This window comes from Camellia sinensis, chromosome 1 (genome assembly GCF_055761805.1).
Source record: "Camellia sinensis isolate YWXY chromosome 1, ASM5576180v1, whole genome shotgun sequence".
NCBI lineage: Eukaryota > Viridiplantae > Streptophyta > Magnoliopsida > Ericales > Theaceae > Camellia > Camellia sinensis.
Window position 1 is genome coordinate 34210762 of NC_138961.1, and position 15970 is coordinate 34226731.

A 15970-nucleotide genomic window follows, 5' to 3' on the forward strand; every position below is an offset into this window, starting at 1 on the left:
CAACACTCCTCACGCTCAGAAGTCTAGTTTTAACTCCAACTACAAAGCTAGTTACAAGTTATCTTAAGGACCTTCTATCACTGTGGCTTCAGAATCTTCTACTCGACAGTTGCATATGGTGGGAGTTAGAGGACAAAAGAGGAACCATTATGAAGATGATGATCTTTGCCTCAGAGGCACCTTAGATCCTGAAAGGGATTAGGGATTACTATGATGAAATTGAAGAAGTTGGCAACTATGAACCACCGAAGGTAATGGTCGATCCCGACCAACATTCGAAAATTTTACAAAATTGTGTGAAGATTCAAGAAGTTCTTTGATCAGCTCGGGTTATCTGAGATGGCTAGATTTGAAATTACCATGGCCATTATCAGTATTAATGAAACACTTCATGAAGAATGTACTTGTACCAAAAGTCCAGTCTCTAGGAAAGACCAAACAAACTCATGTGCTATAACTTTCTCTGAGGAAGACCGAAAGTACACATTCTTTCATAATTGCCTATTTTGTGTTAGAACTTACATTAATATGGTCAAGTTTGAAAAAATCTTCCTTGATAAAAGGACTGCGATAAATATCATGACCCAAGCAACACTTGAGAAGGTCGGAATCCTCGAAAAACACATTGTGAACCTACCCATTGATTTTATGAGGCTTAGAGGAGAAATGAGAATTACTCTTGGCTATGTGATGGCTGATCTAACCATGAAAGAAATCTGCTCAGCCACAAAGTTTTATGTCATTGAGGCTTAGACTAACTATCATATCATATTGGGGAGTAACTCAGTTCAAACAATTGATAACTGCACTTTAGTATCCCCTTATCTTTGGGTCAGAGGTCATGCTACCAATCGAGTTAGAGATACCATCTACTCTGATGACATTTTCCTCTTTAAGTCTTATATTTGCATTTATCTCGGAATGGGCCAAATGGAATAACTCTTGGACTATGCCAACTTCCTCGCTAATTTTCTCTATTTGGAAGTGAGCCAAAAAAAAGGTTTTTCTCACTCTTCCTCTCCAATGACCTTAACTTCTCATCTCCATCTCGAGCATCGGCAAGGTTTAACTCCTTGAGAATGCACCGAACAGATTTTCTCTTGAACCACACTCTAAAGCTATCTTCGAAATCAGAACATGGGGAGGAAAGACATTTCCACATCCAAAAGGGGAAAACTCCCTAGGATAGCTTCCACATCCGAAAGGGACAAACGTCCTAGGATAGCTTTTGCATCCGAAAAGGGCAAAGATCCTAGGATAGCTTTTCAAGACAAAACTAACAATTGTCACCAAGTACTCGTCTTCTTCAAAAAGAAAAAAACGGGCAATAGAATGGATTCCATGAAACCCGAGGCATATGAGAATGTTAAAAAGTTCAGAGACGTATTGACAACAACCTACTGCAAGTAAGCATGGCAAGCACAAGCCACTACAAAGAGTGCCTGTTTGAGAAGATCAAATGTGCATGACCAAATGCCACTACAAGGAGTGCCTGCTTGAGAAGGTCAAATGTGCATGTCTAAGAAGATCATAGACTTCCGGTACATGTAAGGGAAAAAATGTAAGAGGGGTTAACTCCGTCCCATCTAATTGATTAAGCCTAATTGGAAAGCCCAAAAAAATTGGTAAGCTTGGAGTAATTATTACCAAATAGGCGCAAGTGAATTTTATCGAATAGGCCCACAACAAGGCTAACAAATTGGGTCAAAGAAGACCCATCAAGCATATATCTCTAAAGAGAATCCAACAAGCCCATCCGAGGAGGCTCAAATTATATAGGCGTCCAAGGAGGTTAACTGTTGTTTTCAGGAGAGGTGAAACCCTTGGAGGAGATCCATTCTCTGAGGTATTGGCTTAAACCTAAAGACCTATTTGAGCTTAGACTCAAAAGGGTTCAAATCCATAAGCCTAGAGATCCGAATCGCTTGGCTTCGAACGGATTCAGATGCAATCTACAACTGCTCCATTAATGAGTCCCAGAACACTTGCTGGCTTTGAGCTTTTCGGGATATACGCACTTGAACCATAGGTGTAACAGAGTCCAAACAAAGGACCCAATCTTGAGGATGGTGAGTGGAGATAAATTCACTCTTCGGTTAAACTAGCCTAAACGCAGGTCAAGGTGGCACGATCTAGGGGTCTCTTGAACTATCCCTAACCCTTCTACGGCAGGGCATCCTCTGGGACTATCCCTGACCCTTTGGCATGATTGGGGATCATTGGTTAGGTATGGCTAAGAAGAAGGGTTCACCGAGAAATTGATCTTCTCTTCAGGATTTTCCTCATCCTCGGAGAGGTCACCTACTCGGACAAGGTAGCTAGAGAGAATATTCCCCATGTGCCTTGCACATGGGCCTCATCCTACATCATGAGGTGCCTATAAATATCACCCACCCATAGCTTCACAAGGGATATATTTTGGAGAGACAATTCTTGGGAGGGAACTAATTTCCCTTCTCTATTATCTACCTTGAAAGTGAAAGTACGAGATCTATGGGAGAGCCTTGCCATTATTCTCTCTCTAACTACTTTGCCTTCTTCTTCACCCAATGTCTTATCTACATCATCTCTTTGCTATTGTGTTTCTAGTTACGACTGTTAAATAATCTAAGCCTATCACCATTTCTAGAGAATTCGAGTTTTTCGGCAATCTTCGAATTTTTCGACGAGCCATTGAATTTTCTGATAACATTCTTAAACCCTCACATGAAAGTGGGAGATCCATGGGAGAGCCTTGCCATTATTCTATCTCTAACAACTTTGCCTTCTTCTTCACCCAATCTCTTATCTTCATCATCTCTTTGCTATTGTGTTTGTAGTTGCAATTGTTAAAGAATCTAAGCTCTTACCATTTCTAGAGAATTTGGGTTTTTTGATGATCTTCAAATTTTCTGGCGGGCTTTCGAATTTTTTGACAACATTCTTAAACCTTACTTTAGAGAGAGAATAATGGCAAGGCTCTCCAGTGAATCTCTCACTTTCACTCTCAAGGTAGATAACGAAGAAGGGAAATTACTTCTCTCCCAAGAATTGTCTCTCAAAAATCCATCCCATGTGAAGTTATGGATTGGTGCTATTTATAGGCACCTCATGATGTGCCTGTTTGGCAGAGCTTAATTACAGCTTATTTCAGCTTTCAGCTTAATTTAAGCTATTTTGATGTGTTTAGTTTAGCTTATAGCTTATAGCTTATAGCTTTTTGGAAGTCAGAAATCAGCTTATTCTTTGAGTGGGGCAGGAGATGCTTTAAGAATAAGCTGGAAATCAGCTTAAGCTGAAAGTTATAAGCTATAAGCTGTTGAGGCATAAGCTATAAGCACTTTCCCACAGCTCTACCAAACAGGGCCGATGTAGGATGGAGCCCATGTGGAAGGCACATAGGAAATATTTCCTCTAACTACCTTGTCCGAGGAGGTGACCTCTCCAAGGATAAGGAAAACTCTAAAGAGAAGATCAACCTCTCGTCGAACCCTTCTTCTTAGCCATACCTAACTAATGATCCCCAATCATCCCAAAGGGCCAAGGATAGTCCCAGAGGATGCCTTGTCGCAGAAGAGTTAGGGGTAGTACAAGAGAATACCCTGTCGTAAATATTGCCAAGTCTCAAGGACCCCCTAGATCGTGCCACCTTGGCCCGAGTATAGGCTAGTTTAACCGAAAAGTAAATTTTTCCCCACTCACCATCCTTGAGATCGGGTCCTTTGTTCGGAATCCGTTACGCCCATGGTTCAAGTGCGTAGATCCTAGAAAGCTCCGAGCCCACAAGTGTTCTGAGACTCATTAATGGAGTGGCTTCTAGATTGCGTTCGAATCCATTCAAAGCCAAGTCTTCAGATCTCTAGGTTCGTAGATCCGAACCCTTTCGAGTTCAAGCTCAAATAGGTATCTAGGTTTGTTGTTCCGAACCCTTTCAAGACTAAGTCAATACCTCGGAGAATGGATCTCCTCCGAGGGTTTCATCTCGTCTGAAAACAGCGGTTAACATCATTGGATGTCTGTAAGATCTGAGCCTCCTCGGATGGGCTTGTTGGACTCTCTTTAGAGATATATGCTTGATGGGTCTTTTTTGACCCAATTTGTTGGCCTTCTTGTGGGCCCATTCATTAAAATTCACTTGGGCTTATTTAGTAATAATTTCTCCAAGCTTACCGATTTTTTTGGGGTTTTCGATTGGGCTTAATCAATTAGATGGGCTCGAGTTAATGCCTCTTACATTTTTCCCCTTGCATGTATGGGAAGTCTATGATCATCTCGGACATACACATTTGACTTTCTCGAACAGGCACTCCTTGTAGTGCATTCAGACATGCACATTTGATCTTCTCAGACAAACACTCTTTGTAGTGGCTTGTGCTTGCCATGCTTACTTGTAGTAGGCTATTGTCAATACGCATCTCAAACTGTTAATGTTCTCATGTGTGTAGACGTCCCCAAACGCCCCGGGAGGGAATCTCGTTTTGTTCATTTGGGCTCACTACAGTCTGGACACATTGTCACAGTCCTATATCTAATCTCGTAGAGTGCAATGCAAGACCGATGAATCATCAAAGAGTCCAAATCTGACAAATCGTTTTGAAAAACTGATTTTTTAGAAATGAGTGCCAAACATGGATTGCTTTTCCAAATACAGAGTCGCCACCTAAATATTTTGTTTTGAGGGAATTTAGGAAACCCTGACTCGTTGCCTTAGGCCATGTGTCCGTCAGCACCAAAGTTACCTCAGCTCGGGAACTTGGGTACGATTGGGGAAGGTTATCTATGAGCACCCCCGCTCGCCCGATCCAAAGACCGGCCTGTACTAAGCATGATATCGAGTTTTGAAAACATATGTATTCTTATTCTGGTTAATTAGCTAGAATTTACTATGTGATGTGCACAACACACAAGTATAGACTAGATCGCCTAATTTGGAACAAAGCATCGCATATCCGTTTTGTTTGAAAAATAGTTTGAGGTTTGCTACTCTCGAGTAGGCTAAAACACGGATTTCAATGAATTGATCCAATTCAAGTAATCCAACCTTCACCCACAGGCATTTAGGCAGTTATATCAAATAAGCAGTTAGCCTCATGGTAAGCATGCTTTCATGTTAACACTCATATACATGCGAGATGCTAAAGCACAAATACTCACAGTGTACTCCAAGCCAAAACAATGAACATGTTAGTAATCAAATGTATGATCCAATTCTATGTTAAAAATGGCTAATGCATCGCAAGCAAAATGCAACTAGAATAGGCTCGGCTAATCTAAAGTGGCATATGAGGTATGGCAATTCAACACATGTATTTAACTTGGAATTGAAATACTATACAGTTAGTATGATGCGCCGAGCCCGGTGCATGCAATACTGATGAATGATGCAAACATGCATAGTATTGAGATGCTAATTGAAACGTGCCCTAGAACTAACCATTGTAAGTGGTTTAAGTAAAAGGAAGAAAGAATTGGAGGTTAGAAGACATGCATCACACGCACGCACACTTATTACACAATTGTGCCCTCTCGAGGAAGGGACCGAAAGAATAATACAAATTAAATAAATAATTAACTACTCTAGCTAATTAATTATTACAGGCCACTTAACTAGTTAAGCAAATTAACTAAGCTAATAAAGTGGTAAAGCAGCCTCAGGAAGAGGGATAAATGCATGCATGCTCGGCTCCGCTCGGAAATCCACTGCCATGTCACATCTTGCCTCTGTTTACACTTCTCTACACCTCTGAGGACTACACAAGTCTCAAGATCACTTCTGGACTACTCCCTGAGCACCGTGGGAGGTCACCGACCAAGAGGGAGCACCACCGGCTATGGAATTATGGTCATCGACCAAAAATTAGATCACCGGCTGGGTATTGATAGTCGGTCGGCACTGAAAGTTGCCGACCGGCCATTTCTTCCTACAGAATACTGGTTTGCTGCAACAGAGGACAGACAAGACATGGCAATGCATTTTCAAAGCAATTTATGCACCACCACCCTCCTCAGCATGTTTGAGACTTAGAGGAGCATGGTTCTCGACCCTCGGGCCACCAATCATGCATTTCAATGCATGATGGCCCAAGAAGTCAAGTGTGCAACTTCAATATCAAATGAAATGCACACAAACACATAAAGGTCCCCAACCTCTATCATGGTTGATCAAGAGGCAAGGAATGCATGCTTAATGCAATGCAACCTAGGCAAGCAAGCAAACATGCAAATAACTCAAGTGTGCAACACATCTAATGCAATATGAGTATGTGAACAAGCATGCAAACATACAAGTATGTAACAAGTATGCAAGCTAACAAGCATGCAAGATGCAATTTAAACATGCAAAAATGCAAGACATGTAGCAACATGTTAAGCAACTTAATCAAAGATGCATGCCAAATGCAATATCACTTAAACATGCAACAACATGTTAATAGTCCTATCATCTAGACGTACAAACATACATAGCATGCAACAACATGCAAAGGGGCCAAGTAGGCGACAACATGCAAGGCAAGCATGTAACAACATGCAAAGGATGGTCTTAAACCAATATGGGCAGCTCTCAAACAAGTCCAAATTAGTGGCCAATATGATGCCACAAAAGCATGGAATAGATATGCAAACATGCATACACAAGGGCCTATCATCTAAGGCATAAAAGAGGCAACTCTTAAACACATTTAAAAGAGACTAATATGGGCAAATGACATGCATGCTAAGCTCTGGAATCATTTTAGGGATGGCGCCAAACCAATCATACTACTCAAGTAAAGCATGCAAGGGACTCCAAAACTTGAGGCTAGCCAAGCGGGTTCAAACCATGACCATATCAACCAAGCCCCAAAGGGCCAAGAGGACTTAAAACAGTCCCTAGGCAGACCAAAACAAGGTAAGAGCATCCGTGGAACAAGACCAAAACATGCTAAGAAATGGGCCCAAAACAAAGGGCATTCAAAGCTACAAAAGAGAGGATTGCTCTACACCTATCACAACCAAACATGGCATGGATTATTCAATGCAAAATAGAATCATATCATGCCAAAATAAGCCCCAAAACCCATTTAGATGGTATCTAAATGGCCTAAGTCTAAAGGCATGCATAATGACCCAATCATGGAGCATAAAACACCAACCTTTTAAAGCATTAAAGGAGTGATAAGATGCAAGCATGTGAGCATGTAACAAGGATTGAAATATCATAACTAATGGTGCCAAACCACTGAAATGATGCAAATAGAGCATGGTAGAGGAGCCAACACTCAAAGCATACAAGCTAGGTTGCATGGTAGCTATACAAAGCAAGTCATGGATGACCCAAACAACTAAAATCAAACCTAAAGCATGCCAAAACATGCTTAAAAACTTCATGGAGTCAAGCCAAAATCATGCTAGAAATAAAGCTCAAAGCACACAGCATATTAGGGCAATTTCATGGAATTACAAGACAAGTATACAAAGTATGCATGGCATGTCTAAGCCAACTTTGGACAGAGGTATATCATGGAAAAATAACATCGAATACCCTCTGAAATAGAGCCAAATAAAGCTATGCACACATGCTACAACACAAGCCACTTATGCTAGCATTAAAGACAACATAGAGAGGGGACAACCCTCTCCCATTTAGGACCTCAAAACCACCTCTCCACCACTGAAAATCCTTTGGATTTCAGTGGTAGAGAGGTCATGCAAAGCTAAGAACAATGGCCAAAAGGTATGGCCTAAAAACAAGGCCTAACAAGGCCTTGGAGGGGAGAGAGAACCCTAAACCTCAAAGTGACCTTAAGCAAAGTTCTAAAACACACAAAATCATAACTTTTTTCAGTTATAGTTGAAGCTTTAAACAATAAGAAAGATAGGCTAAAAGCTTGTGCAAAAATGGGGAAAACTAAAGCAAGAACACTCACCCTTGTCGACCTTCTTCAATAACAATGGTCCAGCAGGTTTTTTGAGTCCAAAGCAACCCAAGAACACCAAAATCAACCTCCAAGGACCTCAGCTCCAAGAGGATGGTGTAATGCTAGGTGTTTGTGTGCAAAAGTATGAACAAAACAACCTTATACACACACAAATATGTAAAGAGAGGGAGATATAGAGATAGGTAGATACAACTATTTCTAACCCTAATTTCAGACCTCTGGAACCCTTGAGGAGGGAGGAGAAGCTCCCTCTTTATAGAATTTCAATCTTACAAAGCTTCCAAAACAAGCTAAGCAAGAGACAAATGTGTATGGAGGGGGTGAATTGTGCGTGCCAGCTGTGCCAACTGGCACTAAATATCTACATAAAGCAGATGAACAGGGGTCGGCTGGAAAGTATGGCCGATTGACCAACAAAAATGGTTGGCCGACCAAAAGCATTGCCGACCGACCAAAATATTTGGCTGGTAGCAAGAAAACTAGGCTGGTGGCCTCAAGCCAAGGCCGGTGAGGTGTGGGGATGGCCAACAAGCCATTCCCTGCCCTCAGAAGCAAAAACACAAGTGTTTGGTATACAACCAAGCACAAAACAAACAAGTCAAGAGGTCTTGAGGCAAGGCGCGCGACCGAAACCTTCGAGAACTCAAGACAAACACGAACATGGATGATCACCTAGTATTCAAACGTTGATGTCCAAGTCTTGAGGACGGTCAAAAATGGGGTGTCTATAGTTGCCGCTCTTTGACAGAACTCGAAAGTCATAACAATGATGGGAGTGAATGTCAAACCCTAGAGACGACCCATTTTTGACAAGGCCAAAGACTTAGACAAGCATGCAAGATAGCAAGATATGTGCCCGTAGGCAGGGGCAAGATGCAAGAACAATGCACAAAGCCGAACATAACTTATGATCATGCAAAGAAAGCTGTAACAAAGCAAATACATACAATAAATGCAACAGTTTTAAGCAAGCCGAAAACCAAACTACATTACAATGCAGAAAGGATGTAAGAGAATTATGCAATTCTCGCTACGTTTGACGCAGAGAATACAATACCTGTGCAGTTCGTCTGGTCGTGCCAGCTTCAAATGAACCGCACATACAATATCGTTCCTGTCCAGTTCGTCTGGTCGTGCCAGCCTCAAATGAACCGTACATACAATATCGTGCCTGAAAAAGAAAGAGAACTTAACAGGTACAATATCATTAGATACATGCATAGCAATGCAAGTGAAAAGTGCGTGACAACGCGAGTGAGAGGGTGCATGACAATGCGGGTGGAAGGGGTGCATAACAACGCAACCCGAGTGTGTGCATAACAATGCGTTTTGAAATAAGCATAACAATGCTATGAAGGCATAAACACATATAAGTAAAGTACACGCGACAACGTGTACAATGTGTGAAGGTGAGGAAAAGTATACGCATGTAAGTAAAGCATGCGCGACAACGCATGCAATGTGTAAAGTAAGGAATAAAATGTACACATGTAAGTAAAGCGCACGTGACAACGTGTACAATGTGTGAAAATAAAGGAACTTGAACACATATAAGTAAAGCACACGCGACAACGCGAGCAATGTGTATGGCAGGAATGAAATGTACACATGTAAGTAAAGCACATGCAGCAACATGTACAATGTGTAAAAATAAAGTAACTTGAACACATATAAGTAAAGCACACGCGACAACGCGAGCAATGTGTATGGCAAGAATGAACACATATAAGTAAAGAATAACGTAACAACGCATGCAATGTGTATAGGAACTTGAACATATATAAGTAAAGCATAACGCAACAACGCATGTAATATGTATAGGAACTTGAACACATATAAGTAAAGCATAACGTGACAAACGCATGCAATGTGTATAGGAACTTGAACACATATAAGTAAAGCAATACGCGATAACGCATGCAATGTGTATAATGAGCAAGGTATGAACACATGTAAGTAAAGTACACGCGAAAATGTGTACAATGTGTAACCACATGGGGGGATGCATAAACACATATAAGTAAAGCACACGCGGAAACGCATGCAATGTGTAAAGCAAGCAAGGTATGAACACATGTAAGTAAAGTACACGCGAAAACGTATACAATGTGTATAGCAGGAACAATGTAAATGAAACGTGTATGACAATGCGAGGTAGGAAAATGCATGACAATGCATATACTGATATGCATGACAATGCAAAATAGGGAAATGCATGACAATGCATGTACCGAAATGCATGACAAGGCGTGATAAGGAAATGCGTGACAAGGCGTGATAAGGGAATGCATGACAATGCATGTACTGAAATGCATAACAATGCAAAGTAAGGAGATGCATGACAATGAATGATAAGGAAATGCATGACAATGCAAATGCGATGTGCATAACAATGCACAATGAGAGAAATGCATGACAATGCATGTACTGAAATGCATGACAATGCAAAGTAAGGAAATGCATGACAATGCAAAATGAGACACGCATGACAATGCATGGAATTGAAATGCAAGACAATGCAAAATGAGACACGCATGACAATGCATGTAATTGAAATGCATGACAATGCATGTAATTGAAATGCATAACAATACAAATGAGGTGCACATGACAATGCGTGGTAGGAAACATGCATGACAATGCGTGTAATTTGAGATGCATGACAATGCGAAATGAGACACGCATGACAATGCATAAACAAGAATGCATGAACTGAAATGTAGATGAAAGATGCATGACAATGCGTGTAATTGAAGTGTATGACAAAGCATGACTTATTGAAATGCATGACAATGAATACTATTGGTATGCACGACAATGCAAACGAATTCAAAATGCGTGACAACGCACGTCTCTTGAGATGCATGACAATGCAAATGACCTTAAATGCGTGACAACGCACGTTTGTTTTTTTCTAGAAATGCATGACAATGCAAATGAACTCAAATGCGTGACAACGCACGTCTTTTTTTTTAAAAAAATGCATGACAATGCAAATGAACAGTGCATAACAATGCAAGTTGTGCGTGTTACAACGCGTGTAGTTGTACATAACGATACAACCTATGCATGTTTATCATAAACGAGGCAACACATGTAATGCAACACATTTAAAGCAGTTATTGAATCTCATAAGATACCAAAGGATACGGAAAGGATACACCTTGCGCGTATTGAGCATCGCACATGGGAAACACGGCTCGAGGTCAACACGAAGGCCGATCAAGGTTCAAAAGTGCATTTCCTTGTGCTGCCTTGATAAATGGAGGTTCCAAACCACATCAATGACCCAAAAAAAGGGTGTAGGGGGTTCACTGGCCACCAGGGAAGACCACCAGCCATCCATCGGCCACTAAATAAGGCCATCGGCCAACTTTTTGGACGACCGGCTAACAATTTGGCCGACCGGCCAAAAATGCCTGTGTCGGGGTAATTTTGTCAATTGGCCGCGGGTCTATTTCGTTGTTATTGGGCCTAAACCTCATATTTTCACTTTGCCCTAGCTCGAAAACTTCCCCCCCTTCTCTCTAGGTGATTTTCCTCCTCTCGATCCCCGTCTTTCCTTGGTTATTGGGCCTATTTCGTTGTTTGATTCACGAAATCCTTCCGATTTCGCACATTTTGAACCGAACAAAACTTGTTTTCGGTGTAGTTTTCTTGATTTCCATCACCTAGGGTTTGTTTCTCCCAAGTTTTCCTCGGTCTTTGTGCCCTTTTCCACACTTTGACATTTTCTCCCATTTTTCACCCTCCCAGGGTTCACTTTTGGGTTGACTTTTCACATTCTTGCCCGGTTTTCACACTTTCGGCCATTTTCACACTATTCTTGAGATGGCGGACGACATTCCAGGCGGTGAGGCTCCCTCGGAGTTGGACGTGGACCCTGAGGCTGAGCTCTTGCCTCTTCATATCCGGCCGTTCAATCCGACGGCCTACAGGCCAACGATACACATGCTTCCTCCTGACAGCCTGCGCCAGTTCCGGAGCCATGCGCGAGACGCGCCACTGGAGCTTCTGCTGCGCGAGCCAGAGTCACATCTGTCCTATGGCGCTTCTGAGGTACACTCTTCCTTGTTTCATTTTCTGCAAAGTAGAATACATAACAGCAAGAGTTGATTCTGTTCTTTAAATGTTTGGCCCGAATACATCGATAGATCGCATGCTGTAGTTCACTGCGAGCACACCCACACCTGATATCTGTTTGAATCTGAACACGTGTACACACACTGTATTTTCCACTGAACCACTCAAACACACTGATACATCACATGCTGTAGTTCACTGTGAGCACACATGCACCCGATATCTGTTTGAATCTGAACACTCGCACACACGCTGTATTTTCCACTGAACCACTCAAACACACTGATACATTACATGCTGTAGTTCACTGCGAGCACACCCGCACCCGATATCTGTTTGAATCTGAACATGCGCACACACGCTGTATTTTCATCAATTCTGAGTGCTTTCAACACTGTATTTGTAACACTGCTTTGCAAATGTTTGTTTTGACCACAAGGGGATTCCCATGCCTTCCGGGGGTATGGGAATGTTGCCGCCAAAGGCTGGTACATGGAGCTGCCCGATGCAGTTCGTCGCATTGTCGATCGGGCCGGATTTAGGACTTTTTGTATGGGACTCTCGCGCCTTACTGCGAGCAGGCCCCTTCTTGCTGCTCTAGTGGAGAGGTGGTGGGACACCACCAACTCCCTCCACCTTGCCACCGGGGAGATGACGATGACTCCCTTCGACTTCTCCATGCTCACAGGCATCGGACTGGGGGGTGATCCGATCCCCTTTGATATAGACATGGACGAGTGGGACGCCGCTCAGATATACCTGCTCGGCGCTCAGCCGCCTCTCGCTCGAGTAGGGTTTGTGAGATATTCATGGTTCGAAGACCATTTTCGGATCCAGGCACCTACTACCCAGGAGGAGGAAGAGCAGTACGCTCGCGGTTTTATCATGTTTCTGCTAGGGACCACGATTTTCACCGACCGGGCGAACACCGTCGCCCTCTATTTGTTGAGCGCACTTGTGGATGTGACACAGATCCGCCGCTATGATTGGGGTGGCGTAGGCTTGGACACTCTTTACGGCTCTATGAGTTCATCCTCACGCCTCAGCGGACAGTTATTCGGAGGCTACTGGCGAGCTTGGGAGGTACATATTCCCTTTTTTGTCTTTTCAGTTTTGGTTTACATTATATGTACCCTATACACTGCACACACTGCACAATACACTCCATATACCGCTTTCTGTTTTAACTGCGTACTGCTTTATCTGATAAGCATGCTCATATCCGTTCCGTCACACTGTACAGTTGTGGGTATATGCCTACTTCTCGAGACTTGCCCCAGTGCTAGACGAGGAGATGCCCTTTGGCATTCCATTTTCTCACCGCTTCGACGTAAGGTGCGAGCGGAGACCATGGGAGTCCCTCATTTTCTTCCGCCGCTACTTTGATACCATCACCGCAGCCGAGGTATGTCAAACATTACAGTTCATTTAAGCTTCGCTTTGCATTGTTCTTTCAATATCAGTAGGTAACAAACTATGTTTTATTTGCAGATTACCTGGCAGCCTTGGTCTTCATTACCTGATGCAGTTCAGGACCGGTATGCTGGTGCCCGAGAGATGCCCCGATTTAGAGTTCTATTAGAGGGCCCCGTCTGCCGCGCTTGGTACTTTAGGGAGCGCTTCTTGCAGCAGACCTTGGGCGTGCCAGAGCAGCCGGTTCCAACACCTCCCCCTACCCATGCGAGGGTTACTGAGAGATACACCTTAGCGGAGATGATGAGTTACATCATCGGCTAGAGCCATGAGCACTTTGTAGACGAGTGCGACTATGCAGAATTTATCCAGGCCTATCTGATGCCACCTCTGAGCAGTGCTTGTCTAGCTGAGAGGGAGAGGCCTGCGGCGCCAGCTGCGAGAGCAGGAGCATCGCGGGCACCTCGGGCCTGAGGTATGAGTGGGTCCCAAAGAGGGCAGGGAGCTGGGTGGCCTGAGCTGCATACTATGATGACATGCCGAGGGCAGGGTGGGAAGACTTACCAGATCCCCATCACTCCCCCTCCGCCTGATCACGAGCTAGTCGGATTCTACGGCTTGCCTCCAGTATGTACTATTGCATTTTGCATCCTATACAGTCATTTCATTTCATTTTTCTTGATGTTCCGCAGAATACTGATGTTTCTAGCACTCTTGTAGACTTCCGCCGAGTACACTCGCCAGTCTTTGGAGTTGACTGCTTCCGTGATGGGGATGCTACAGCGGAGCCTCGACCTGCTAGCTATTTACAGTATCCCGGTAAGCTCTTTCAACCACAATCTCAAACTGTGCATAATCTGTTTCACACATAATCTGATGCATCGCACTGTCAACATGGCACTTGATACACGACCTTCACGGTCATTGATACACTGTAGCCCACGGATTTGTTCACAGCATTGCTCATGGCATTCATACACTGCACTCAGTCACTGTACTCTGTACTGACACACTGCTCATATCATTCATACACGGCATTCTGCACTCATATACTGCTCATAGCATTCATACACGGCATTCTGCACTCATATACTGCTCGTAGCATAACTGATGTATCTACTATTTGTCCTTTTCAGCCCCCATTCCAGATACCGATTGCAGGAGATGCTCCAGCAGGACCATCTATATCTACCCGAGGAGGAGAGAGAGCAGGGCGAGGGACTACAGTACACCCCCACACCAAAGCGGGGCGCACTCATGTTGGGAGCAACTCACGAGCACCGATTCCAGACGACAATGAGTCCGAGACAGAGACAGAGGTAGAGTCATCGGAGGATGAGACTGGAGATGCTTCGGGCTTGGGCTCAACTGGTGGGGACGGCGGCGACGCTCCTGGACCTTCGTCCAGGAAGAGGACAAGGACAGACTCTCGTGCCTGAGACCAGTTGACATTGATCTAGACTTTTGCTGCTTTTCTTTTTTTTTGCTTTATTTTCCTTTTAGTAGTTTGATCACTTTGTACTGTGTGAGGCAGGTTCTACTTTCCCAAAACTATGTATTTGACAAGATGATGGAATGAAACAAGCTTTTTTGCTGAAAAAGTGTTGCATTTGTACATCGCATCGTATCATACCATATCACATAACAATGTAATCGGATGGAAATTTGAACATGCATCTACTACCAGGTCAGGTAGACCAACGTAACAAATAAAACAAATTAACTCAATAAGCAAAAATGAGACCTTAACAAGTTTACAACTCGATAAGCAGAGAGCAACAACTCGATAAGCAAAATTGCGACAACTTGGTAATCAAATGAGTAACAACTCAATAAGCAAATGAGTAACAACTTGATAAGCAAATGAGTGACAACTCAATAAGCAAAATGGGTAACAACTCGATAAGCAAATGAGCAACAACTCGATAAGCAAATTGAAGTAATACAGGTGTGACTTTGCAAAATCAACACCGGAAGGCACTGGAAGTGGAACTAATCACAAGTTCTCAATATGTTCAACATATAGAGTGTTCGTTTTGGACAGACCGCTTGCATCACAGTACTCTGTTCATTTTGGTCATACGACTTATGCAGGACACTGCTGATTCTGAATACACAGCCCATTCTGAACATTGCTCATTCTGAACTCACAGCCCATAACACAGCATTCGGTTTATTCGGCACACAGCTAATTCTGGACAAACAGTTCGATTCGAACAGATGGGATGCGAAGGTGGGATTGGCAGAAGTTGAAACATACTCAGATGCTCCAAATGTGGAAGAACAAACGTGGAGAATTACACAGCACTCTGATCACAAAGCGATTCATTTTGAAAATCGAGAAATGAGTTCTTAATCGGGTATTGAGCTTACGACTGAACATAGCGAAAAACGACTCAACAACAGAAAACAAAAGGTAAACAACCTAAAGACAAACACAGACACCTGAAACGACTCAAGACAAGAATCGAGACAAACAAAACAAAAGACACGACACGACACTCGGACGTGTTACAAAAGCGAGAGGCCGGTTTCTCCAAGTATTGTTTCCCACCCTTTCTCGTTTGTGATTCTCA